Below are 14,293 nucleotides of genomic sequence, written 5' to 3'. Positions count from 1 at the left end.
GGGTGTATGAATTTGAAAGGGATGTACTGCAAGTAGGAATCCTGCATGGCTCCATTTCAGCGCTCGGATCCCGTTGTTGTACTTCTCCTGATAATTAGTAATAGCGCAGATAATGTTTCATAAAGAAGTCTGGGGCATTTCAATAGGTGACGTTTATGTGCATTGTTTGTATTTGAACTTGGCCATGGATGGATTTGCGATATGAAGCTTTCTGGAAGAAAAATTGTCAGAAGCATATGCAATTTCTAGAAATACACAATTGTGGGGGGGAAAACACATAAGTGCAATATTGGTAGACCAGTGCTTTAAGGATAAATCGTACTTATTATGATATGTCAATGGGTCATATGGCAGGTCTCAGATATAACAAAAATACACAGTAATATAATTGATGTATTCTTTAATTAACGGTTTAATTCTGCACTTATGGCTTACTTGCAATATTTTTTTTCATAAATAAATGTTTTTTTCCCCAACCCCACACAACGTGAGGTGGCTGTTATGCACATTATTGTTGCATCGCAGATGATAGGCTGTTTCCGGTGTAGACCACGTGTTTAAAACATGGCTGGTGGTTTTAATGACATGTTTTGACAATTGGAGAATTCATATTCATCCACGTTGATCAAAACCTCCGTATAAAGGTGTGTATGTCTTTACATTTTCCGGTTTAAAATATATTAAGTCATATAGTTCAAGTTTAGCGTATGTTCTGAAATCTGTGACGCTGGCTTTTATGTATTATTCAGTGCAGCGTTAAACAGAGCCACAGTGGCTGAATTCAACACTGCCTTTGCTAAAAAAAAGTCTTTTGCCGACTTTCTCACACCGTCAGACAAAACTATTGTCTCTTGTTCCCGACCCCTGTCAAAGACGGCATACAATACCAGGTCGTTTACTCGAAAGAAAATTTGAGAACACAATTTGGGTTGAGAAGCGATGAATAAAACACGTTTTATTGTCCTTGGTTAAGACGATTGAAATAGTCGTCTAGCTTTATGAAAGAGAACACTGTTTTCAAGTCTGGAGGCCACACTAAATGACAACCCAGACTAGGAAAAAAACTTCCACTTCATGCCATTCGCTATGTTTTTTTCTCAGAATTCACAGTATGCTTCTTTCATAAAACCTGTAGTTTTTTCTACCTAATTTTTCTTAGAACAGGCTAATTTTTGAGTTCTTCAGTCAAGCAAGAAATTGACACAACAACTCTTTTGTATTTATATCTAAGCCCATGTTTATAAGATACTGTATGTTTTTTAGATACACAATATAGACTAAATATCTGGCTTAATTCATCACTGCACAAAACTGACCTGTAAGTCCATGATGCTTAAAGGCATCAAATCAAAAAGGACCTTAGTCCACATAGTCAATAGGAAACGCAATGCTGAAATGTACTGTTGCCAGGAGAGAGCAGCATCACATGTTTAAACAACTTCAAATCACACTTGCATGCATCTCTCTTCTTAGCTACTTTCAATACTCCTGGGCTGCTTGGAGGAGAGATGCAGTATTAGTTGGCAGCGGTTTGCATGTTCTTTACTGTCTGTCTCTAGAGATTGAGTAAATCTCACCAATATAGTTCACATTAGTGCTTTTTTATGAACACTGACAACCACTGCTGCTGTGAGTCCTTAAAAATAATGAACTATATTCTCTACTTGTGATGATGACATGGACAACATTTCTCAATTTAAAACTGACCTGATACTGTAAAGCATATTTCCACCCTACCTGTGTCTCTATAAATGAGGCTGAATTGTATCTTCTAGTGTGTGAGGTGGCCAGAAGTATGCTTTTATATTATTTATAGACGTGTTCCTGCATGTTGGTGAGAAAGAAAGGCCCCGCCATTCATTTCAAAGAGCCCCATTTCCATATATATAAATATAGCCGTGTGATTTGACTATGCGTGTAGAAATGGGTGGTGACGGTCCCCTTTCCTTCTCCTCAGTAAATGGGGGCTGCGCGCTTGGCTGTGCCCTCCTTCCACGCTCACACATACAGTGTGCTGCAGCCATTGTTGTCACGTGATTTGTTGAGTAACAAAACCATGGCGGCCATGGAAGGTGTTTTCATATTCATTGGATGGGCAATCAGCATATTTTATATGAGCTTTCCCGGGGTTTTTATGTGCTTCCTCTTTGCCTCTGTGCTGTGTATGGCAGGTGCAGTAGCAGGTTCATAATATGTATCAGCCCAGGGTAATTTCTGTGCCAGACAAAGGATGTGAATATAGTCGTCATACGGGTGCCATTTGTTATTAATACATGTGTTGCATGGCTTTATTTTTTGTTACTCATTGCGGCCTACTCCCAGATTGTTTTGCAATAACAAAACAGTTAGATAAATGGCTCCTTTTCTCAGTCGGAAAAGTTGTCATATTCAGCGCTTCTATGAAGCATCATCTGCCATATTAGCTACAGTCAAAACCAGGTTAACTGAGCATAAATGCAGGGCTGTATTCATGCTGCTGAGGCTTGTGGTGGGGCGAGAGACTCCATGTGCATCTGCATGTCTGTGTTTGCATGTGTGTATGTTTTCCCATGCGTTTGTCTCTGCGATTAACTGACCCAGGCGTCTCGGATAGCTAGTGAGGCCACTACATCATGTTGATGAAAGGGAACAATAGCTGTGTCTCAGTCAACAACGTCTGTTTGTCTGGCTCGGGCCATGTCTCTCTACTTCTGTGTGTGTGTGTGTGTGTGTGTGTGTGTGTGTGTGTGTGTGTGTGTGTGTGTGTGTGTGTGTGTGTGTGTGTGTGTGTGTGTGTGTGTTTGTGTGTTTGTGTGTGTGTCTGTCTCCTGGACATGAACTTGAACTTGAGACAGGCAGCCAGACACCATCTGTGCACCAGGGGTAATGAATTCAGTGCATTCATGGCTGTAGTGCAAGCTAGGCCACCGCCACCCATTGATGAGCAGATGACCTCGAGTCTGAGTTAGCGCTTCATCACTAATATAATTCAACAATACCAGCTGGTAGTAGGGGAGTTTATTTTGTCTTGTTTGCCTAAAGATAAATAAGAGTAGTGATGTGCCAGTAGTGGTGAAGCTTATGCATGTGTGCAGTATGCGTGTTTGCCTGCATGCATCTGTATGCTTGTCAGTGTTTAATCATGTATTCATGAAGCCCTGCCTCTCTTCCTGTTTATCTTTGTCTCACTATATAGCTTATGCAAATGAATTGGCATGCACCCTTTCCCTTCCCATATACTGGCCTTTCCCTATTAAAGCACTGGCCTGCTATTTTAACGACACAGCCATGCTGAATTTATTGCCTTGATAATTGAAAGGGCCGGTTCAGTATTCCCCCTGATAAAGTGTAGTAAGTGAATGAGGCATAAACCTTAAACAAGCCAGGCACAATGTGAATTCCTGCAGGCCCTCCTCTCCTCCTCCTCCTTCCTCTCTTCCTCCAGCTCAAGCTTCTGTCACAATCACAAGCGCACACACACACACACACACACACACACACACACACACACACACACACACACACACACACGCGCATGCGCACACACTATAAGGCTTTTCCCTCTGGTTGGTGTCGCCACGGCAACGGTAGGTGAGATCACCGTGCGTATGGCAGCATCAGCCCCTGCCAATGCAGGACAGATTCCTGGTTTTTCTCTGTATGTGTGTGTGTGTGTGTTTTTGTGTGTGTAGACTGCTCTATGCAAGAAACCATAATGCCACCAACTCCCTCTCTCTGTGGCTCAATGTAGACACATTATAGTGTTCAAATGTGTTTCCTGTCAGGTAACTGCACATGCATTGGTTAATTGATTTAGTTTAAGTGTCTCTAGTTTTCTCTAGAGCTGTGGCTCATATATAAAGCAAAACAAAGTCTGAGTTTGTACATTGGTCTTTTACACACACACATACTGACACACATAAAGAGTCAAAAGGCGTCACCGGCTTCATTAATGGTGTCATTGCTGATTAACAGGGATCTGATCGACCTCACTCCATAGCAGACCAGCCAGCCATAACTTGCCAATAAGCCACAAAGGAATGTCATGGTTGGGCCCTTTTTAATGACATCATGCATGGCTACTTGAGCGTCTTGTGGGGAGCAGCGGGCATGCTGTGCTCTGCCACGCTGTACGGCCCTCCCTATCAGCTAACTGTGACAATATGCATGGACTGACATGCTAGTAGACCGTCAAAGATCTATTCCATACATAAACATAATGTGATTGTGTTTGAAAGTGATAGAGTTGTGTTGTAAAATGATCTTTTTGGTAGTTATGCCATACAGAATAATATGCAACTAAAACAGACTTCTACAGTTTTACCAATCAGCGAAAACTTCAGGTCAGAACTAAAAATGAGTCCCAGAAAATGTGTCAGTGAAACACTTCCATGACACAGATACTCTGAAACTAATGAAGATGAAGCTAATATTATACATCTGGTCAGCCTATTTAAAATTGTTAGCTTTTACTTATTCCTTTAATTGTACATTAAGCTGACGGTTACAAGTGAAGTGTCAAAAAGTACTGTCCCAAAATGGATTCTATTAATATCTTAGTCAAGAGATGAGAAAAAAACTAAATTTTGAGATGAGTCCAACCATCTTAACAGTTCTGTAACTGTTTTAATTTTTCAGGAGAATAACTGTCCTTTTTATTCTTTTAAACATACTGTATATATTTACAATCATCTGTAGACATTATTAAGATAACATAGTGGTTATCTTGTCTTAGTGTTTCTTTTTAGTGTAAACACATGTGACATTGTTGTCAAGATAATTTGTCGAAATTACAAGTGTAATGCAAGTAATACTGTGGGAGCTGATAATGATGTTCACAATATGTCAAAATGTAAGATATCTAGGCATTGTTGCTTAAATGATAGTCATATGATGACACTGACAGTCAACATACTAATGTAATACAAAATCTAACTGAAAATGCCATGTTTTACACTTTGTACCTATATTACCAATGATAATAATTGTAACAAGTACATTATACTTTCAGCCATGTTGCTGCACTGTTAGATAACAATACTGTGGCAGCAGTAGTGCACAATAAGGTTGTGTGTATAAATGCTATTTTTGCACTAAAGCTGGCTATCAGCCTGTCTTCTAAGATATCTGTGCTCCGCTGGCTTTTGATTATTCAAATACTATGCACTATAAATAAATTAGTATAATTGCATCTGAAATATGCTTTGAATCTTCCTCGAAGATAAAAGGGTGTAAATAATATATTTCATGTCACTGCATTATTCATCCTCTATTAATTACAAACATTGGGGCGCTCAGTCTCACCATGAAATATGTTATACTCTGTAAGTAGTCTGCATGTTGTTTTTTCTACATACAGTGCACCTTATGTACGTCCACAATCTGTCAGTATCAAGGCACCTTTCTCTAAATGATAATGCTAATTGTCTCTCACTGTATTCGCTCTTAATCTCCCATTAGTAAACTCCTAATGTTATCAGAATAATGCAGTTTCCAAACCTTAATTGGCTTTTATTGTTGAAATGGCAATTCATTTTTGAATAAGTCTCAACTGTAAAACACAACGTATACCTCTGTTCATCGTCTGAACATCCAGATTTTTTATTTTCATACTATGCATAAGCACGTCGGTATTATCATTTCATAGAAGGGGAGGGGCTTTAGAAAACATTAAATAAGCATAAGTACTGTAGTCGTGCCGCCGCTATAATTAAAATATGCCCGTCTTCGCGCTCTCTGTAAAGCATATGGTATTGAGGCCCAGATGCAATTTGAATATGGGGAACCATTTGAAAAATATATGCTGTTCGGCAATTAAATTATATGGGCTCTCAGACTAGGGAGCCATACCAGTGCATATAGAATAGTGAGCAGTAGGTGCTATGCTCGCATTAGCATCTGGCCCTTTTATGTAAATTTGATGAGAAAGGACTCATGCATATACGCCAGGGCTGGGGTGTACTGGCCTAATATCCTTATTAGAGAGGGGTGAATTAAATATTTATTAGGGGGGCTAAGGGTTAGAAAGGGGGGCCTGTCCTGTGTTGTCGTGAGGACCCGAGGTGGAAGAAGGGGGAAAGGGAGGAGGAGGTTGGCTTCTCTATGAGTGTCTCTCTCTGCCTCAAGGTGCCACCATCTTAAGGCGTTTGGCAGTAGTGAGAGTGTGAGGAGGGTAGACCTAAAATGTCCGCTGGCATAGACACACGCACGCATACACATTAACGCATACAAATTTCTGTGTGGTATATGGAGAGGAACGCAGAGCTCTGAAAGTCGATTATTCAATTACTGTCATCGGCAGCTCTGCATGCTGAGCGTTTCATTTGCATGTATTAATTCCCTCGATTACTGTCACCTACGAGATCGGCCGGTGTTTAGCTTTCTAATGCACGGCATTTATTAGATACGAGCGCTAACACTAGCACCATCATCAGAACTAAACTGGTATTTGGTAATATTTAAGAATTTCAAGTAACCATTGCTATGCATTTTCTGCGCAATAAGCTATTTGTACGTTGTCTTTTATTGAGGTCAGATTGACAAAACATTGTTATTTGACACATAACGCATTTATTGAAAATAAAATCTTCAAATATTGAAAATATTTCAAGTTACAGATGTATGTGTTCATTTAAGGTGTTAAACAGTTCATTAAATGATTTGATTGTCATAATGTTTAACCAGAGCTTGCCACTTTAAAGTGCCACTGATCATGAAAATAAAAGTCAACATATTGTATATATCACAAATGCATGTGCTTACCTCAACATATTGATAAAGGTGCAGCACTTCACCTTTTGTCAACAGTAACTGGTAACACTTGGTCTCTTTGTGAGGGTATTAGATTTGTTACACCAAAAATCTACAATACAAATGCTTTAGAGCAGAGCAAAAGAAGTCAGTGACAATATTGCCAATTTATTAAATCAGTGCTATACTGATACACTTATCATTTTCTGTCTTACTCACTATCACTGTCACATATACACACTGTAGCTGACCTCTCCTATCTGTTAATTATCATAACTCTGCTTAGTGAGGCGGCATTCACACGGGCACACACACACGCACACTCTCTCTCTCTCTCTCTCTCTCTCTCTCTCTCTCTCTCTCTCTCTCTCTCTCTCTCTCTCGCACACACACGCACGCGCGTGCGCGTACAGCCCACAAACACACATTGTTCAGTGAGATACAGACACAGCATTAGCATTCTCTTTCATCCTGAAGTGCTCCTGAGGCATAGCATGAGGAAGAATGTGCAGGAAATTATTCAAGATGAAATATGCCACACATAATACCTATTTTTTTCGGGCATCGACACACATACACACACATACATGCGGTTCACCAGAAATATGTTATGGAAGCTATTTGACTACAATTAGAGTTTTGGTTAGAATGGTTCGTTGTTGTTTAGATTTGTTTCTGTAGATACTGTGTGTGTGTGTGTGTGTGTGTGTGTGTGTGTGTGTGTGTGTGTGTGTGTGTGTGTGTGTGTGTGTATTTATCTGGAAGTGATTATGTTTGTATACTAGAAGTATGTACGTGGATATAATTTAGAGCCTGTTGCCCCTTTTTACACGCATAAAGTATATATACAATATCAGCTGTTCCCCTGTTTCCTCTGATGAGTGGTACGCCCCGTCGTGCTGCCAAAGAAGTGAGAATAATTAAGCGACTGCATGTTTGAGCCTGGCGTTGGCTAATGGATTGTTACCGGGAGGAAATGAGACAGGCAGCATGGGGGAGCTGGGTGGCAAAGCAGACCTCGACTTTGGATAATGAAACACTGAAAGCCACCGAGGTGGAGAGTAGACACACCTCTCGTGAAGGAGGTGCTTTTGTTCTTTGACTACTTCTTTTTGTCATATATGTAGGTGCAATTGGTGAGGAGTCACACAGTGTGTGAAAGGCACAGTCAGTGCATCACTGAAGTCAAGATACAGTATATGCAGTTTTCCAATTTTGAATTTATTTATAGAATTTTTTCAAATCAGTGCAGGTCACTCAGCATATTTTTTTTTTCTATAAACAGAGTCCTTGTAGGTCTATGATCTGTATGTTCCTCCTCACGTTTTCTTATAATTCCTGCGTATGATTGTGTATGATATGTATACATATGCAATTTGCATTAGATTTAGAACCCTCTGCATCACCACACTGCTGCTTTAGAGAAAGCAGGGGATGATTATTGGCACTGTCGTCGCCAGCATAGCCCACCCATCCACCCACCCTACACACACATGTAGGCTAGAAGCAGAGTAGTGGTGAGGAGAGGGGGGAGCAGAGCGGAGGAGGGAGCTAGAGGAGCAGGAGGAAGATGGGATGAGACAAGCCACACAAGCCGCAAAGGGAACGGGGTGAAGGTGGAGGGGGGAGAGCTGTATAGTTACCCTAAACCCTGCCGTAGGGCTAGAAATACACACACACACACACACACACACACACACACACACACACACACACACACACACACACACACACACACACACACACACACACACACACACACACTTGGTTTGCCACACAACCGCAAAACATACTCTGAACAGCATAGATCATGGCAATGGGAGTATGAGAATATGCCCTGCATAAAGATATCCTGAAGTGTTAATTGAATTTAAATATTATGATTGCTATTTTTTTTAGGATCCTTGATTTTAATGCATTTTAAAAAAAATTGTAGGCTATTTTATGTATCAAAATCATAAATAAAAAGGAAAAAAAAAAGAGCTTAATCATAAGAATCTTGTGTGGTTGTATTATTGATATTGACATGTAGCATTGTGACAGTGAGTGTGTCAGCGCAAGTGCAAGTGTTTGGTTATGTATGTGTGTGTGAGTGTTTGCTCTTTGATATGGAGCTCTAATAAAAGGTGGCATCTGTCAGTTCGATATTGACATGCCAGAAGAGCCTCAAAATTATTTAGGAACACAGTAGGAATGAAATCCAGAAGAAAGAAATTACGTACAGTTTGTGTGTTTGTATGTATGTATATATGTATGCATGTATGTATGTTTGTATATCTTCCCAATGAGTCATAATAGCACCACATGAAAATCAAATGCTAAAATTATATCTCTCTATCTAATATGAAAAATGCACTTTTTTGTGATTCTTGTTCAACTACAGTATTTTTTTACATCTTCACATGAGGATAGTGTCAGCAGTCAGAGCAGGGTTAAAGGACAAAAATTAATAGAAAGACTAACTCACAATTATTTAAGGATGCATTCAAGTTCATCAGCATTTTGCTGCGTGAGCTCAAAATATTTGTCTCAAGCTGCTGTTACAATTTATAATGGTTACCTTTGACCTCAAATGGACTTGTCCTTAAGTCTTGACATTTGACTTTTGACCTTGATGTTGAATTTGTTTCAATTGGGAAAGTTTTCATCACTAATTCATGTCAGCTAGTATTAACCACATTTCATGCCATCTGAAGATGACAATTTATTGATGATCAGTCATGTGATTTATATGTTCGCTACGTCAGAACTTATTCAGCTACGGCATTCCGTAATCGATTAAGCGCATCAACTCTTTTTGCGTCAAGCACAAAAAAACACCTCAAGTGAATGTAGAAACTTCTTTTTCGCAATTGAGGAGGTTTGATGGAATTTCCCGTCTGCATACATTGTGTCTAATGTGATATGTCAAAATGCGCATAAAATATGTGGATGGAAACACGGCTAGTGAAAGGAGGCAGAGCAGAGATCAAGCAGCATACACCAGAATGAGCCTGGAAGACTTAGACTGAAAGTATCTCAGTTTTAATATGACATCATTAAGTAGCTATCTATGCTTCAATAATACAACTTTAGACCTCTATTTTAACATTAAACAAAGTTTCACATTGATATTTTCAAGTATGAAAAAACATAACTCCAATGACCTTCTGATTTGCAAACCAGCTGCTCCTGTGCCATAAAAAGGAACCAAGTTTGACTTGCTATTTGTGGCAAGGTGTAAAGGTTGAGAAGACATTTACACAAAGTTATTGCCAATTTGAATTACTGCAAGTCAACTTAGCAATGGTAAATGCTACCTCTGTTTCCTTCTTTTATAACTGTGCGTCCCCTCCTTTCTTTTTAGTGTAAACATGTTAATTGTGATTTGCTCAAGAAGAGTTATTCAATATGTAAAGGTTAACTCTAAGTAAACACATTCATTCCCTGCCTGTGTATGGTTTTATTGCTGCAGTGATGGAGAAAGAGAGCTGTGGAGAACTGCAGCCAACAGGAAGTAGAGGTCAAGATGAGATCTCTGGGATTTTGCTGTCCATTGGACCCACATGAGGTAAGCTTGGGTTAATAAACCAAAATATGTGTGTGATTGTGCAGTATTAGTCTATATGGGCTAGATAGAGGCGTAAACTCAATATTAAGTGCATGTCTGTTTTGTTCCACGTATGTGGGTGGATTTTTTTTCTTCAATGAAATTCACTCTAAGAATGTGTTGCAAGCCTGACTAGTCACTTAGCTCTGAATTATTTACTTGGCAAATTATTTTGATATTTATCTGACTAATTTAAATACAATATTGAAAATGTCAAAAACAGACAAATTTCTTTGTTGGCAGGGGTTTTGTTCTTCCCCCTGTGCTTATCTTTGCTCATGTGTGAGTCTGTGTTCACGTGTGTCTGTTTGCCTGCAGCAAAGCTATCCCATGTGTGTGTTGGATGAAGGCATAGATGTTAGAAGTGGTCCAGAGGACACAGTCAACAGAATAACAGGGAGCTCAGGCAATGTGGGCAATATCAAATCCCCTGACCCATTCTTTGCCCTGTGATCCATACCAAAGACAAAAAGCAAGGGGGAAACAGAGGTTACTGTTCAGTGTTCATCATCGCAACAACAAAACACACACACACACGCGCACACACACACTATCAGTAGCATCAACCAGGAAGTGATTTAAAAAATGTCCTCTATCCACTGCAATCTACGTGGTAGCAGTAATTGCCCTCGCCCTGGCATTGTTTGCATTGCATGCAGGACATCTTGCTCTATCAATTAGACCTTCGGCCATTATTACATGTGACGTTTTATGTTATTGAAGAGAGACAAACATTTTAATGAGCTGAGCTCGCTCTGATGACAAGGAATATTTTTCATATTTCCATAGCAGCTTATTACCATCCATGCTGTCTTAATTTCAACTTTGACTCCACTTTCATGACAACTAGGTGACCTCTACAGAGGCTGAGGTGGTGCAAAGTGTTGGATACACACTGTGCACAATTAGCTGAAAGGATTGACTGTCACTGTCAGCAGAACATATACAGTAGCACTTGTTTTGCCATGCTTATGCCCTTGATGGTAAGACAGTACCACACAGTGACACCTTTTGGTATGAAAAAGTGGAACCAAATGAAAATACCCTGGTGATTCTACATGTTCTCTGTTGAGAGTTCTCAGAGTTCAAAAGTTTATTTCTTGGTGATGCTAGAAAAAATAAATAAGTGGCTGACGAAAGAGGTGGTATGTCAGCGCCCATGGGCCTCAGTGTGTGCGGTGGTGTTACTCGTCCTAATTACTCCCAATACTCTCACACACATTTGGTGGACTGCTCAGAAGGGCCAATTAGAAGGGCAGGGCAAGTCACTGGGTAGGAAAAGTCAGTGCTCAAGTCTGTAGCCATCTAGAATATACCACAGAGAGATGGAGCCTTATAGCGAACTCTGCAGTACATTTCCACAAATTACCTTTTTGTATAAAATTAACGCTTTTGCCACCATAGCACAGCTTCAAATGGAATATCTTACAACTTCAAAATTTGTATCTTTCTGTATCTACTGTACACATATTTTTATTCCAGCATAACTTCAGCTTAGCATTTAGGAATACTGCATTTTCATGATAGGTCATATCGAGCGTAACCAGGATCGTTATTGACTGTGTCAATCAGGTTGACCAAAGGTGTTTAAAAGCTACTGTAAAAACCATTAGCCCTTTGTGAAAGAGGAAGTTGTTAACTGAGACCTCAGGATTGTTTCACTGCACAATAGAGGCGGGCCAACTGCTTTATATATCCAACACCTTGCTAAATAGCATCAAAAAGCTGACTTTTGAATTCAGTTTCAATGGGTTTCACTAGATGATCCAATAAGATACAATAAACGCAACAGCTGTGGAGCAGCTTTGCAAACATTTACAAAACTATCATCTTTAGATAGACCTCATCCCCTCTGCTAAGAGCCCGGCTTAAAGAGTGTCAGGGTCATTAGACCCCTATATCAAACTTTGCATTATTTAGTTTGAGTGGTAGACTTTTCCCCCACCAGCCATTACCTGTGTGCAGAATGTAGCAGAGTCATGGGTTTGAAGCTGCAACAGGAAACCAGAGCAGCTTTTAATCTTTGCAGACACAGATGTACTTTGACAATATCAGGAAATGTTACCACCTGAAATAAGGACAAGGACTCTATATTAACATCTCTATGGTCATGATTGATATTTTTTCACTGCTCCGACAATACAAAAACGATAAGCCCACATGAAAACATTGAATGTTTACTATTATATACACTATAGTTTGTTTACATTGCATCTCATCATTAGCTATACTGCACTCATAATTATTCATCAGGCATGAATATTTTAGAGTACAGCTGCTTACTATTAGGGTGCCAACGGGAGTAAGTATTTATAATGTGGCTCCCGCATTCGTGGATATAAACCCTCCAGTTGTAGGCTGGCTTCTGTATCATCAGTGCAAGCCCAGCGCGATTAATGAAGTCGTCTGCATTTGCCTGCATGATTAAGGAGAGCTAAAGCGTCAGCGTGTGTGTGCATGTTGTCTCAGATAAAACAACAACAAAGAACAAAAGACTTCAGGAAAGCTTTGCAGCAGGTCTATTCACAAACATCAAAATGAACAATTTTGAACAGTGAAGATAGCATGCTAAATGCAAAGGCTTAATTATTTATGATGACGTAATGCAGTAGCAAAGAAATATAAGATATAACCAAAGCAGGGGAGGCCACAGAGGGAGAAAATATACATTATTTATGAAAATATTGTAAAATATGTTGAAGGTATTTTTTTTTTCCTTTTCAATGATTCACCCTCCATCTCTAATTTTATTTTTTTTCCCCCTACTTGTCAAGTAATTCAATATTTCATGCTTGGGTGCAATCCCTTCTCCGTGTTGTATATTGTAGATGCTCATGCCTCTTAGCGATAGCACAATATGTCCTTTCCTTAGTTGTTAAAAAATTCCACAAAAGTAAAACATACTCCTCTTTTTTCTCATTCCAATGGACTACATCTTCATTGGTGTACCACGGAGTGAGTCTGGTATTTGTGTAAATCTTGTCTTATCAATATATAATTAAAACAGATAAAACTACAGGTTTTCTTTCCATTTAATATCCAAGTAGCGTTCAGTGGGCTGTGTAATAGCGCTGCTAGTGGGGGTTTCTTCTGTATCATCATACAGTCAGAACAAAGGATATGCACATTGTAAAATCATGCAGATGAATGCAAATCGCCGGCAGCAAGGAATAGCGAGGTGGCAGGAGGGGAGTTTGCATAAGCAGAGGGATGCCAAGCACTTTGTATACAACACTTGCTGGACAATCTTCAAATATATTGGTTTCAATATGATTCCAAATTTCTTTTGCACTGTAAAGCAAGACTTTGTAAAGTTTCCTCTGCTTAAAAATACTGGATTGATCTGTTTTGCTCCCAAAGCCTAAACAATATATACTGTAGCTTTGTATTGTTTCTTTTCTGCTGGAAATTGTTCTTTATTTTTCACGATGCAACAAAATGAATAGCGTTAACTCTAGAGGCTGTACTAAAACACCTTGAATGCAAATACGATACAATGGCTGCAAACAGCATTGCAGCACGTGTGTGTTGGGATGATGAAATACTGTGACGGTACCGCCTCAGAGAAATGCAGAGCAGGTATTAGTAATACTAGTGCTAATGAATGTCCTCCTCCTTGCCACCTCGCCCTCCCAGGCAAAACTTCAACTCTTATCAAACATGTGACATTTTTATGAATGTGTTCAATAACTGGGTGATTAGGTGATGATGAAATGGGTCAGTCTCCATTTTGCTTTAGCCACGAAAAGAAAAATATGCTTGTATTTATTTTATTGATATTTGATTTGGTTCTCACAATGAATATTTAAAACACTTGGGTTACCTCTATACTGTATCAGGACAATATCACTGATATTGCACAGAAAGTGCAAAAACATTCAATGTGTATTTAAAGGTTTAAAGTACATTGGCTTAATTCCTAAATTTTACATCATAATTTTTTCACGATTCATAATACAAAACAAAGTGTGTGTG

The 14,293-nt window shown here is 39.4% G+C and overlaps 1 long non-coding RNA gene across 2 annotated transcripts in view; it reads left to right on the top strand.

Moving 5' to 3' along the window:
• Positions 1 to 14,293, top strand: part of LOC137867442 (uncharacterized) — a 39,546-nt gene that overhangs the window by 7,068 nt on the left and 18,185 nt on the right. For both annotated transcript variants that reach the window (XR_011102173.1, XR_011102174.1), the window contains exon 2: positions 10,184 to 10,279. This is a non-coding gene — a long non-coding RNA (uncharacterized lncRNA). The remainder of the gene's footprint in view (positions 1 to 10,183; positions 10,280 to 14,293) is intronic.

The sequence above is a fragment of the Cebidichthys violaceus genome, unplaced genomic scaffold (genome assembly GCF_023349555.1).
Source record: "Cebidichthys violaceus isolate CVI_PGR_0920_01 unplaced genomic scaffold, fCebVio1.0.p SCAF_9, whole genome shotgun sequence".
Lineage (NCBI taxonomy): Eukaryota > Metazoa > Chordata > Actinopteri > Perciformes > Stichaeidae > Cebidichthys > Cebidichthys violaceus.
The sequence above is the reverse complement of the archived record's forward strand: the minus strand, read 5'-3'. Positions and strand labels throughout refer to the sequence as shown.